At 35.1% G+C, this 10,845-nt stretch overlaps 1 protein-coding gene across 3 annotated transcripts in view; it reads left to right on the forward strand.

Moving 5' to 3' along the window:
* The window catches only part of LOC135132153 (monocarboxylate transporter 12-like), a 343,441-nt gene that overhangs the window by 21,721 nt on the left and 310,875 nt on the right, over positions 1-10,845 (forward strand). The window lies entirely within an intron of this gene.

Consider the following 10,845-nt stretch of genomic DNA (forward strand, 5'->3'; position numbering starts at 1 on the left):
CAAAACATCGTCTATACACATGATGGAGGGGATGGAAGTCCTTTTATTTAATGAATTTACGTAACTCCAAAACCATTTAGGATTAGATTTAAAGTCTGGAGTGAGTTTGTTCATGTAGTTGTTATATGCAGAATAACGTAAAGACTTTATCTTGGATCTCAATTTTTTAAGTTCCTCATAATCCACCTGTCTTTTATTTTTTTTAATTTCATCCAAAATTTATGCTTCCGCTTTATAAGCAATATCATTTCTTTGGTAAACCAAAATGGATATGTACCCAAAGACCTTGAGTTTTCAGGAACATGTTTGTCAAAAATTCCTTTCAATTTTTCGTAAAAGTTGGCTACAGTTACTTCAATGCTAACACATGTGTCAAGGAACGACCAGTTTAAGGAAGCAATGTCATGATATAACGAAAGAAAATTAGCCTTTCTAAAATGATACCCGGATGAACCAGTAACTGGAAATATATCACCTTTAGTTCTTGTAATATCCCCTGTAATCTCAAGAGCTGGATGAAACTTATCTTCATCGATAAGTACATCGCTAGCTCTAACAACTTGCCATGAAATGTTACTTAAAACTACATCTAGCATCCTACCCATATGATTAACTATGCAGTTAAATTGTTTCCAATTAAGGAAGTTTGTAAAAAACAAGTATGAAGTGTGAAAAGAACTCCTGCTTTGTTGCGAGTTTCCTAAAATCTCCGGCATATTAAAGTCACCCAAAATGAGTAATTCACCGTCATAAAGATGATGCGCTGCCATAAGTGCTTCAAACAAAATCATAGATTTCTGATGTCGCAGCAAGGTGGGATATAAGTAACGCAGAGATATAAAGGCTTGTAATGAAACAATACTTTAACAAACAGGATGTCAATACCTGGAATTTCTGAGAAGTTATCACATATGATATTATTATTTAATTTAGTAGCTCTCAATTCGGCTTTGACACCCAGGAACACACCGCCCACTTTTTTGCGATTAACTGACAAAAAGTCAGATCGAAAGACTTGAAATTCACTTAAATTGAAAAGTTCTCCATCCTTAACACTATTATTTAACCATGTTTCTGTCAGAGCTATCAAATCATATATTGAACGACAGTAGATGAAAGAAGAAAGCTGTTAAGTTTTGTGTTCAGACCCCTAACATTCTGATAGTAGCAGACAATATTATTAGAATGTGTCGAAGTGTGACTTGGAGGAGAATTATTTAACTAACGACACTGATTGCTACAAACTGGAGATCCCAAAGATATCGGATTTCATCTTCTCAATTGAAAGTTTATAAAAGCGACATTTGTTATAATCCCAGCAGGCATGTAAGATGTCTTCATCGTTTAGATTTTCTTTGACTTGTATGTTAGAGCAGTTGACACATTTTAGGTTCTGTTCCGTTGCTTCACAGCTCTTTAAATCATGTGTACCAGAGCATCTTGGACATGAAATTTTATTCTTGCATCCTTTGATAGAATGATTAAAACCGTTGCACTTGAAACAGCGAATTACATCAATTACATCATCTATATTACAACTGTCTAGTCCTATTAAACAATGACCAAAAGACAAGGCTCTTTTATACGTATCAACATCAACTTGTAAAATTATCTGAAAGTAATTTGTACGGTTTTTTATAGGCGAATATTTATGAAGTTTAAACAGCGAACAATCAAAGAAGATATGCTTATTCTGTTTGATTAAGAACGGAACGATTTGTTGTTCTCCTATATCCTCGGAAATACCTGCAATACGCAGACGTGGCTGAAGTGTTTCTAAATTACTGTTTTCATATGATTCCTCCAGTTTTTTTGCTGTGCTATCTTCATCAATTCATTAGGATTCTGACATTTGAGAAATACTCCATCGTTTCTAACATATTTAACCTTCGAGATGTCAAGCTCAAAACTCAGCGGATCAATATTTGTAATTATATCAGATTTAGTTTTTGCAGAAGATTGTTTATCATCCTTAGGTTTCACGAACATTTTTTAAGGGTGTCTGCATATGAATGAACATTGTCGTGTTCCTTCATATTCCGCAACATATCAGCAGGAAGTTTTTCAGTTAACTTATGAACTTCAGCACGTAACAGCAAATTCTCATTTGTTAAATTAGTAATTTGTTGACAAAACTTCATGCAGTAATGTATTTTCTTGTTTTAGGTCCGTAATTTGTTGACTAAGCATTGAGAAATTATCAACAACAATGCGACTAAAATCTGCAATAACATTTTTGAACACCTCAAGCAGATTTTGCGCCGAATCAGCAAGTAAAACATTTAGGGCTGTATCGCATGCATTTTTACCAGTAGCTGCACTCGTTGTTTTAAGGGTAAATGGACTACATAGGCCACAACCCCAAGAGTTTAACAGACCGGTCTCTTTCATCGAATTCCAAGCTGATTTATTAAGGTTTACACAAGCAATATGATAATTGGCTCCGCATTCTTTACGACAGTTTATGTAATCATCGTTTTTACCAATATTCCTGTTACACTTCCTGCATTTGGTACCCATATTGCACACTAAACCCTCCTGGGTTTAATGTGCAATTGTACCAGGAATTCGAAGCGGCACCAATAAAAAGTACACGTGCCAATCACAAAGAAATTGTTAAAAATGAGATTGATAGCAGATAAAAACCCTTGGTGTCGAAACAAACTCACCGGGTGATTGGTGGGACAAAAATGTGTTGACGCCAAAAAGGCACAGGAAAACACTATATTTCCACAAAACCCAGAGCTAAAAGACACCCGCCCGCACACGACAAATGTCATCACGGTAAATTTTTGAAGCTTTTGCGAATAAAATAACTGAAAACATATTTATGTATTTTTTTATGTATTGTTTAATGATTTTTTTAAAATTAACAACATTTCGAACGTACGGTCACCTAAATTATTTCTTCTTGGTGTCAGAATTTGGTTTCCGCTACTAAACACCCGTTCCACAGGTGCAGAAGAAGGGATTGTAGTATTAAATTTAAAAAATAAACATTTTACTGTAGTATAGTTATTCAAGACTGAAAAATCTTTCCTTTTTTCCTACAAATAGGCCATCGCTTCGCTGTTTGATGTGTCGCACATTGTGCAATATTTATTACGTACGCTTAAAAAGAATATTTTTTTTTTGTTTTTATTCCCATACTACAGTGTCCAACTTGTGTTTGAGTATATCTAATAATTATCTCCAGCATTAAAATTAATATTTCAAAAGAATGCGGTAATAGTTATTTACATAATTAGTTATGAAAAGTGGGATATTGTTTGACGAGTCCTAATAGTTTGCCAAAACGACCGAAAGGAGTTTTGCAAGTTAGGCGAGTCAAACATAACCCATTTCATAACGTATTATGTACAAAATTTTATCCGACTTTGTTGAATTTGACCATTTGAATGCGTTTCTAATTTTGTTATCACAAACCTTTATAAATATGGCAATTGGGTAAGTAGGCAGTCGTCTGAAAAACAAGTGACTCATTGTTTTGAACCAAAAGTCAAAAGTGACAATTGGCTTTGTAAAGTGAGCGATTCTGACTGTGAATTGCCTTCGGACGTTGAAGAAAGTGCTAATGTAGCATTAAATTCGTTAATATTAGTGAATCAAAAGGCAGGTATGACGGAGCATTCAAAAATTTTAAGAGTCGTGCCAACAATTGCCACAATTAATGAAAAGGTAATGTTGGACTATTTTGAAAGGGCTCAGCCATGAAATAGCGCTCGATAAAATAGCGCTGCCATAAATTCATACGCGACAGAATAGCGCCAGGACAAAATAACGTCTGGACAAAATAGCGCAGAACGATATATCGAAAGCTAATTATAGCGCGTTTGTGCGTATGCATAGTAACTTTACATCAAAATAAATAAATTTGCGTCATGGAATATTGTACGTCGCAAAAGGGCGGAAAAATTCTGTTTTTCGAAGAATACCGCTATCGCAAAGATAGGGAGTCGGAGTATTCGATATCTTGGCGATGTACGGAGAAAAATTGTAGAGGAAGGTTGCTGGTGACGAAAAATGAAATGAATATGGAACCCAAGTCAACAACTCAACATATCTATGGACCCCAAGCGGAAAAAAAGGACGTTAATCAATTTAAGGAAGCCATTAGAGTCACCGCGGCCTCATCTTCGGTGTTACAGCCCAGGCAAATTATTCAAGCAAACCAGGCGAGTATATCCGATAAAGCGGCGGTACTAATGCCTAGTTACGAGGCATCGCGCAAAACTATTCAAAGGATTCGAAAGAAACAGCTTTCAAGAAGTGTTGGAGGTGGTACCGGGAGTCACTTCAACAACGTCAGCGAGGTGAAGATAGAAGGTGAATTTAAACATACGGAAAAAAATGAAAATTTCCTTCTCTTTGATACTGGTCGAGAAAACAGGGGAAGAATTATTGCCTTTGGTACACGACAGAACCTGAATTTTTTAAAAGAGTAGATGGTACATTTAAAACGTGTCCAACGTTGTTTAAACAAGTATTTACGGTGCACGCGTTGATGAACGGAAAAGCTGTTCAATTGATTTTTGCCCTCCTGGGCAACAAGCAGGAACAAACGTACGCGAAATTTTTCCGACCTTTGTTACAAATTGAACCGACTTTGAGTCCGTCGACAATACTTGTCGATTTCGAAATTGCGACTATCAACGCAATCAAAACAACATTCGGCGCAGGAATTGAGATTGTTGCGTGCTCATTCCATCTAAGCCGGAATTTGTGGCGCAAAATACAGCAGTTGCATCTGACCGAACGATACAAAGACGACGCGGATTTCAGGTTGAACTGTAAGATGTTGCTGGCTCTTTCTTATGTTCCGCCGAGAGACATTCAGTTCGCATTTGAAATAATGGCGGAGAATTTTCTAGTCGAAATGCAGCCACTCGTCGAATACTGGGAAAACACATATACTGGCAGGAGGCTCCACAATGTTGAGCCGCTGTTCAACATTGAAATGTGGAACTTGTTTCAACGAATATCCAGTGATCTGCCAAAAACGAACAATTCCTTAGAAGCCTGACACAATTCGTTTAAGCGATCACTGGACTGCCAACACCCCCATCTTTTTAAATTTATTCAACAATTAAAAAAAGAGCAGAGTTCCTCAGAGATGTTTGTACCAAGGTATAGATCGGAAATCAGGAGCGGCTCAAACTCCAAATGCCAATGCGTGCAAATGAAGAACCGGTTGAAGGTTATGATTGCGGAATATTCTTTTGCAAATGTTGAGGAACACGTGAAATCTGTTGCCCGTTGCATGTCTCTTAAATTTTTTTTTTGTGTTTATTAAGTTGTTCTTATTATTATTGTCCCTTCTTGCACATATATACATATATGTTCATAAAGTGGGCTTTTCCGCACATTTTTCGAGTAAATTTCAGTCAGTTTGGCATATTTTGTGCACTTTCGCACTGGTGCCAAACTACCACCGCACCCGCTCGGCAGTTCGGCACGAGATTTGGCAACATGGTAAAGGATCGACAAACATGCAATCATTAATTGAAAGCGGAATTTCTTCTTTCCACAGGTAGATGGCAATATGAGAATATTTATCATAAGCAAAATCGGAAAATAGTGAATAATGCCAAAGTTCGGCGTGCGTAAGTGTTTGACTTCCACCACTAGTCCTCAGTCCAGGTACAATTTACATTGCAGAAATACTTTGTTTTGAGAAATGTGAAAATTTGAACCAAATACTGCGCAGTACTACGTGTAGAATGCTCAAAATTTTCTTACGCATAACGCAAGGCCTTTTGTTGTAGAAAACCAGTTCTTTTTTGAATCTATAATTTTTTGGAAAAAAAATGCGAAACTGCCTGTACGTAGGTAACGTACGCTTGCAATACCCAGATTGGCACACACGTACACACCCGTCACCATAAGCAAAATACGAAAATAATTAATGACACTTAATAACACATGTAGCTCCACAATACCCCCTGTATGCTAAAGATGGCAATTCCCGTTTGAATTGGGCTGCTGATAGATTAAACATTCTTAGCATGACCAGATACAATCTATACTGCAAAAATGGTTTGTTTCAGAAAAAAAAAAGTAATGCTGCAGTGTAATGTGCCCAGAATAATATTATGCTTAACACAAGGACTTTTATTGTTGGAAACCACGTTTTTTGGATTTACAATGTTGTGGAAAAATTAAAATCATTCGAAACTGCCTGTTAAATGCGTACCGTACGCAGGTAACAAGCATTTTGGCACACACATATATACCTGTCAGTGTCAGCAAAAGTCGAAAATTATGACAATTTATGATGTTTTTACTTCCCTAATATACCACTGACAAGGCTAATGCAAACGTAAGTAGTAACATTGGACTGGAAATATTAGTAAAATTTTTATTTATAAAAAAAATTAATTATGTAGAAGAGCAGTACAAAAAATTATGTACATACCTTACGCCAAAACCGAGTAGCATAATTCGCTTACATGCAGTTCTTCGGCTACTCGGAACTTTCGGCGATTGTAATGTAAACAAAAACCTATATCTTCGTGTTCTAGGGGCCACTAAAAATCGACAAAATGTAAAAGTAGAGAGTCGGCTGAAGGACTCGATTACAATACCTCCTTCCGTTACACTCGGGGAGTAAAAAGAATTGGTTTTCAACAATAAAAGTTTTGGTGTTAGCGTACGAACATTCTGAGCATGTTACACTTAGTATTAGTATTAGGTATTTGCTTTATTTATCAACAATATGGAATGTCTGCAGTATAGATTGCATCTGGGCAAGATAAGTGGTTTTTAATATTTCAACAGACCAATTCAAGCAGTAATTCAAATTTTTAACAAACAATTCTACTACTGGGAACCAAAGGCATTATTAACTGTTTAAATTTTCGTATTTTGGTGACTGACAGGTATTTTCTTGTGTGTCAAACTGCCTGTTTCATGCGTACGGTACGCATTTAACAGGCAGTTTCGAATAATTCTTATATTTTCCTAAAATATTTAACCATCAAAAAAGTGATTTTTAACAACAAAAGACTTTATATTACGCGTAAGAATGTACTGAGCAAGTTAAGTGTAAGTATTTTGCAGTATATATTTTATTATTAAAAAAAATATATTTCTACACTATGAATTGTGTCTGGACATGTCAAGTGGGTGCTAATGTCCTAACAGACCAACTCGGTCGGAAATTGACATCTTTAGCAAAAGTGATTAGGAAAGTAAAAACATAATTAAGTTTCACTACTTCCGCATTTTGCTTAAGTTGCCAGGGATTTACGTATTTATTGGACAGACTAATTAGTGGTTTTTAATGGTGCAACGGTCCAATTCAAGCGAAAATTTAAAATTTCAACAAAAATGATGTACTAGGAAAGTAAAAACGTCATTAATTGTCATTATTTTCGCATTTTGTGGACATTGACATTTTGACAGGTTTTAACGTGTACGTCAAATTGTTGCTGCTTGCGTACGGTACGCACTATGCAGTACTTACTTAACTTTTTCGAAAAGAAGCAACTTCTGCAGTAAAGGCTGTATCTGGATATGGTAATCAGTTTATCAATGTTTCAACAGCCTAATGCAAGTTGGAATTGATATCTTAAACAAACAAGAGATGCTAGGGAGGTAAGGGCGTAATTAATTGTCATAATTTTCGTATTTTGATGACTTTGACGGCTATTTTCTTGTGTGCCAAACTGCCTGGTGCATGTGTACGGTACGCAATTAACAGGCAGTTTGGCATGATTTTTATTTTTTTCTAAAATATTTAATCATTAAAAAAATATGTTTAACAACAAAATACTTTATATTACGCGTAAGAATATTCTGAGCAAGGTAAGTGTAAGTATTATAACTACAGTATACCTGTTTTTTTTATATAAAAAAAAAATTACATTATAAATTGTATTTGGACATGTTAAGTGGCTGCTGATGTTCTAACAGACCAACTCAGACGGAAATTAACATCTTTAGCAAACAGAAGCGGTTAGGGAAGTAAAAACAAAATTAAGTTTCACTACTTTCGCATTTAGCTTAAGTTGCCATGGATTTACGTATTTATTGGACAAACTAATTAGAGGTTTTTAATGGTGTCATGGTCCAATTCAAGCGAAAACTTAAAATTTCAACAAAAGTGATGTATGAGGACAGTAAAAACGTCATTAATCGTCATAATTTTCTCATTTTGCTGACTATGACATTTTTATAAATTTTAACGTGTGTCAAACTGTTGCCGCTTGCGTACAGTACGCATTATGCAGTACATACTTAATTTTTTCGAAAACAAGCAACTCTTCTGCAGTAAATAATGTATCTGAACGTAATAATCGGTTTATTAATGTTTCAAAAGCCTAATACAGACTGCAATTTACATCTTAAGCAAACAGGAGATACTAGGGGAGTAAGGGTGTAATTGATTGTAATAATTTTCGTATTTTGATGACCGACCTTGACAGGTATCTTTGGTGCCAAACTGCCTGTTGCATGCATACGGTACGCATTTAACAGGCAGTTTCGCATGATTTTTATTTTTTCCTAAAATATTTCATCGTTAAAAAAAGGGATTTTAACAACAAAAGACTTTATATTACGCGTAAGAATATTCTGAGCAAACTAAGTGTAAGTATTATGCAGTATATGTTTTGTTATTAAAAAAATATATAGTTCTGCATTATGAATTGTGTCTGGACATGTTATATGGATGCTGATGTCCGAAGAGACATACTCAGTCGGAAATTGACATCTTTGGCAAACAGAAGTGGTTAGGAAATAAAAACAAACTTAAGTTTCACTACTTTCGCATTTTGCTTAAGTTTCCAGGGAATTACGTATTTATTGGACAAACTAATTAGAGGTTTTTAATGGTGTAAAAGTCCAATTCAAGCGAAAATTTAAAATTTCAGCAAAAGTGATAGACTTAGAAATTAAAAACGTCATTAATTGTCATAATTTTCTCATTTTGCTGACTATGACATTTTGATAAATTTTAACGTGTGTGTCAACCTGTTGCTGCTTGCGTACAGTACGCATAATGCAGTACTTACTTAATTTTTTCGAAAACAAGCAACTTCTGCAGTAAATAGTGTATCTGAACGTAATAATCGGTTTATTAATGTTTCAAAAGCCTAATATAAACTGCAATTTACATCTTAAACAAACAGGAGATACTAGGGAAGCAAGGGTGTAATTAATTGTAATAATTTTCGTATTTTGATGACCTTGACAGGTATCTTTGGTGCCAAACTACCTGTTGCATGCATACGGTACGCATTTAACAGACAGTTTCGCATGATTTTTTTTTTCCTATAATATTTCATCATCAAAAAAAGGGATTTTTAACAACAAAAGGCTTCATATTACGCGTAAAAATATTCTGAGCAAGTTAAAGTAGTAAGTAGTCTGCGGTGTGTGTTTAAAAAAAAAAAGAATATTTCTACTTTATGAATTGTGTCTGGACATGTTAAGTGGGTGCTGATGTCCTAACAGACCCACTCAGTCGGAAATTGACATCTTTAGCAAACAGAAGTGATTAGGGAAGTAAAAACAAAATTAAGTTTCACCACTTTCGCATTTTGCTTAAGTTGCCAGGGATTTACGTATTTATTGGACAAACTAATTAGAGGTTTTTAATGGTGTTTTGGTCCAATTCAAGCGAAAATTTAAAATTTCAGCAAGAGTGACATACTTGGAAACTAAAAACGTCATTAATTGTCATAATTTTCGTATTTTGCTGACACTGTCAGGTAAATAAGTTTGTGCCAAAATGCCTGTTGCATGCATATGGTACGTATTTAACAGGCAGTTTCGCATGATTTGTATTTTTCCACAAAACTGTAAATCTAAAAAAAGCGGTCTTCTCAACTTTTACGTTTTCTCTACCTTCCGTGACACCTACAGCACGAAGGTGTCCCGTTTCTGTCTGTCTGGCCGTCTGTCTGCGGTCCCGCATTTTTATGAATTATGATACAGATAATCTACGAGCCACCGATTGTTGTCAAATTTTGTATTAATATTAGGAATATCTTGTAGGTAATATCAATTCCCGCTTGAATTGGGCTATTGGAACATCGAAAACCATTAGCACACCTAGATACAATCTATCCCATAGAAATTCCTAGTTTTTTAAGCAAATATAGTATAATCAGCGTGCTTAGAATATTCTTATGAGTAACACAGAGTGTTTTGTTCTTAAAAATCACTTCCTTTTTTATTTAAAATTTTGGGGGAAAATAAATGTCATGCGAAACTCCCTGTTAAATGCGTACCGAACGCATACAACAGGTAGTTTGGCACACACTTTAGTCCCGGTTACTGTTAGCAAAATGCGAAATAAAGAGAACTAATAATGCCTTTACTTCCCTAGTATTTTCTATTTGTTAAAGGTTTCAATTTCCGCTTGACTTGGGCTATTGGAACATCTAAAACCACTTTGAATTTCCAGAAACAAACAATTGTGTCGAAATGTTTTATTTTTTAAAAAAGTAATTCTAAGGGTGACGTACTTAGAATATTCTTATACGTAACACAAATCCTTTTGTTTTTTGGATTTACAATTTTGTTGAAACGTACCGCAAACTTTATTAATTATAACATTTTAAATATAAATGCCAAAGTACCTTTTAAATCTAATTAAATTTTGTTTGGCCATCTATCGTCGAGGGGCTGAACTATGCCGTATTTTCCTTATGTGCGAAACTGACTAATTTATGTGTTTGATCTACTACAGTGTTGCCATAGTGTGCCGACCGTGCCAAAGTTCCGGGATTATATACATATATATATATATACGTCAATAATAACTTTTGGCCTCGCGCCAGATTTAGGCAACAAGTAATGGGAGTATATGAAAACCACATCCTAGCCTCAAACCTGTCA

Source organism: Zophobas morio, unplaced genomic scaffold (genome assembly GCF_036711695.1).
Source record: "Zophobas morio isolate AGI-343-1 ecotype UQ-CSIRO unplaced genomic scaffold, CSIRO_AGI_Zmor_V1 ptg000021l, whole genome shotgun sequence".
Taxonomy (NCBI): domain Eukaryota; kingdom Metazoa; phylum Arthropoda; class Insecta; order Coleoptera; family Tenebrionidae; genus Zophobas; species Zophobas morio.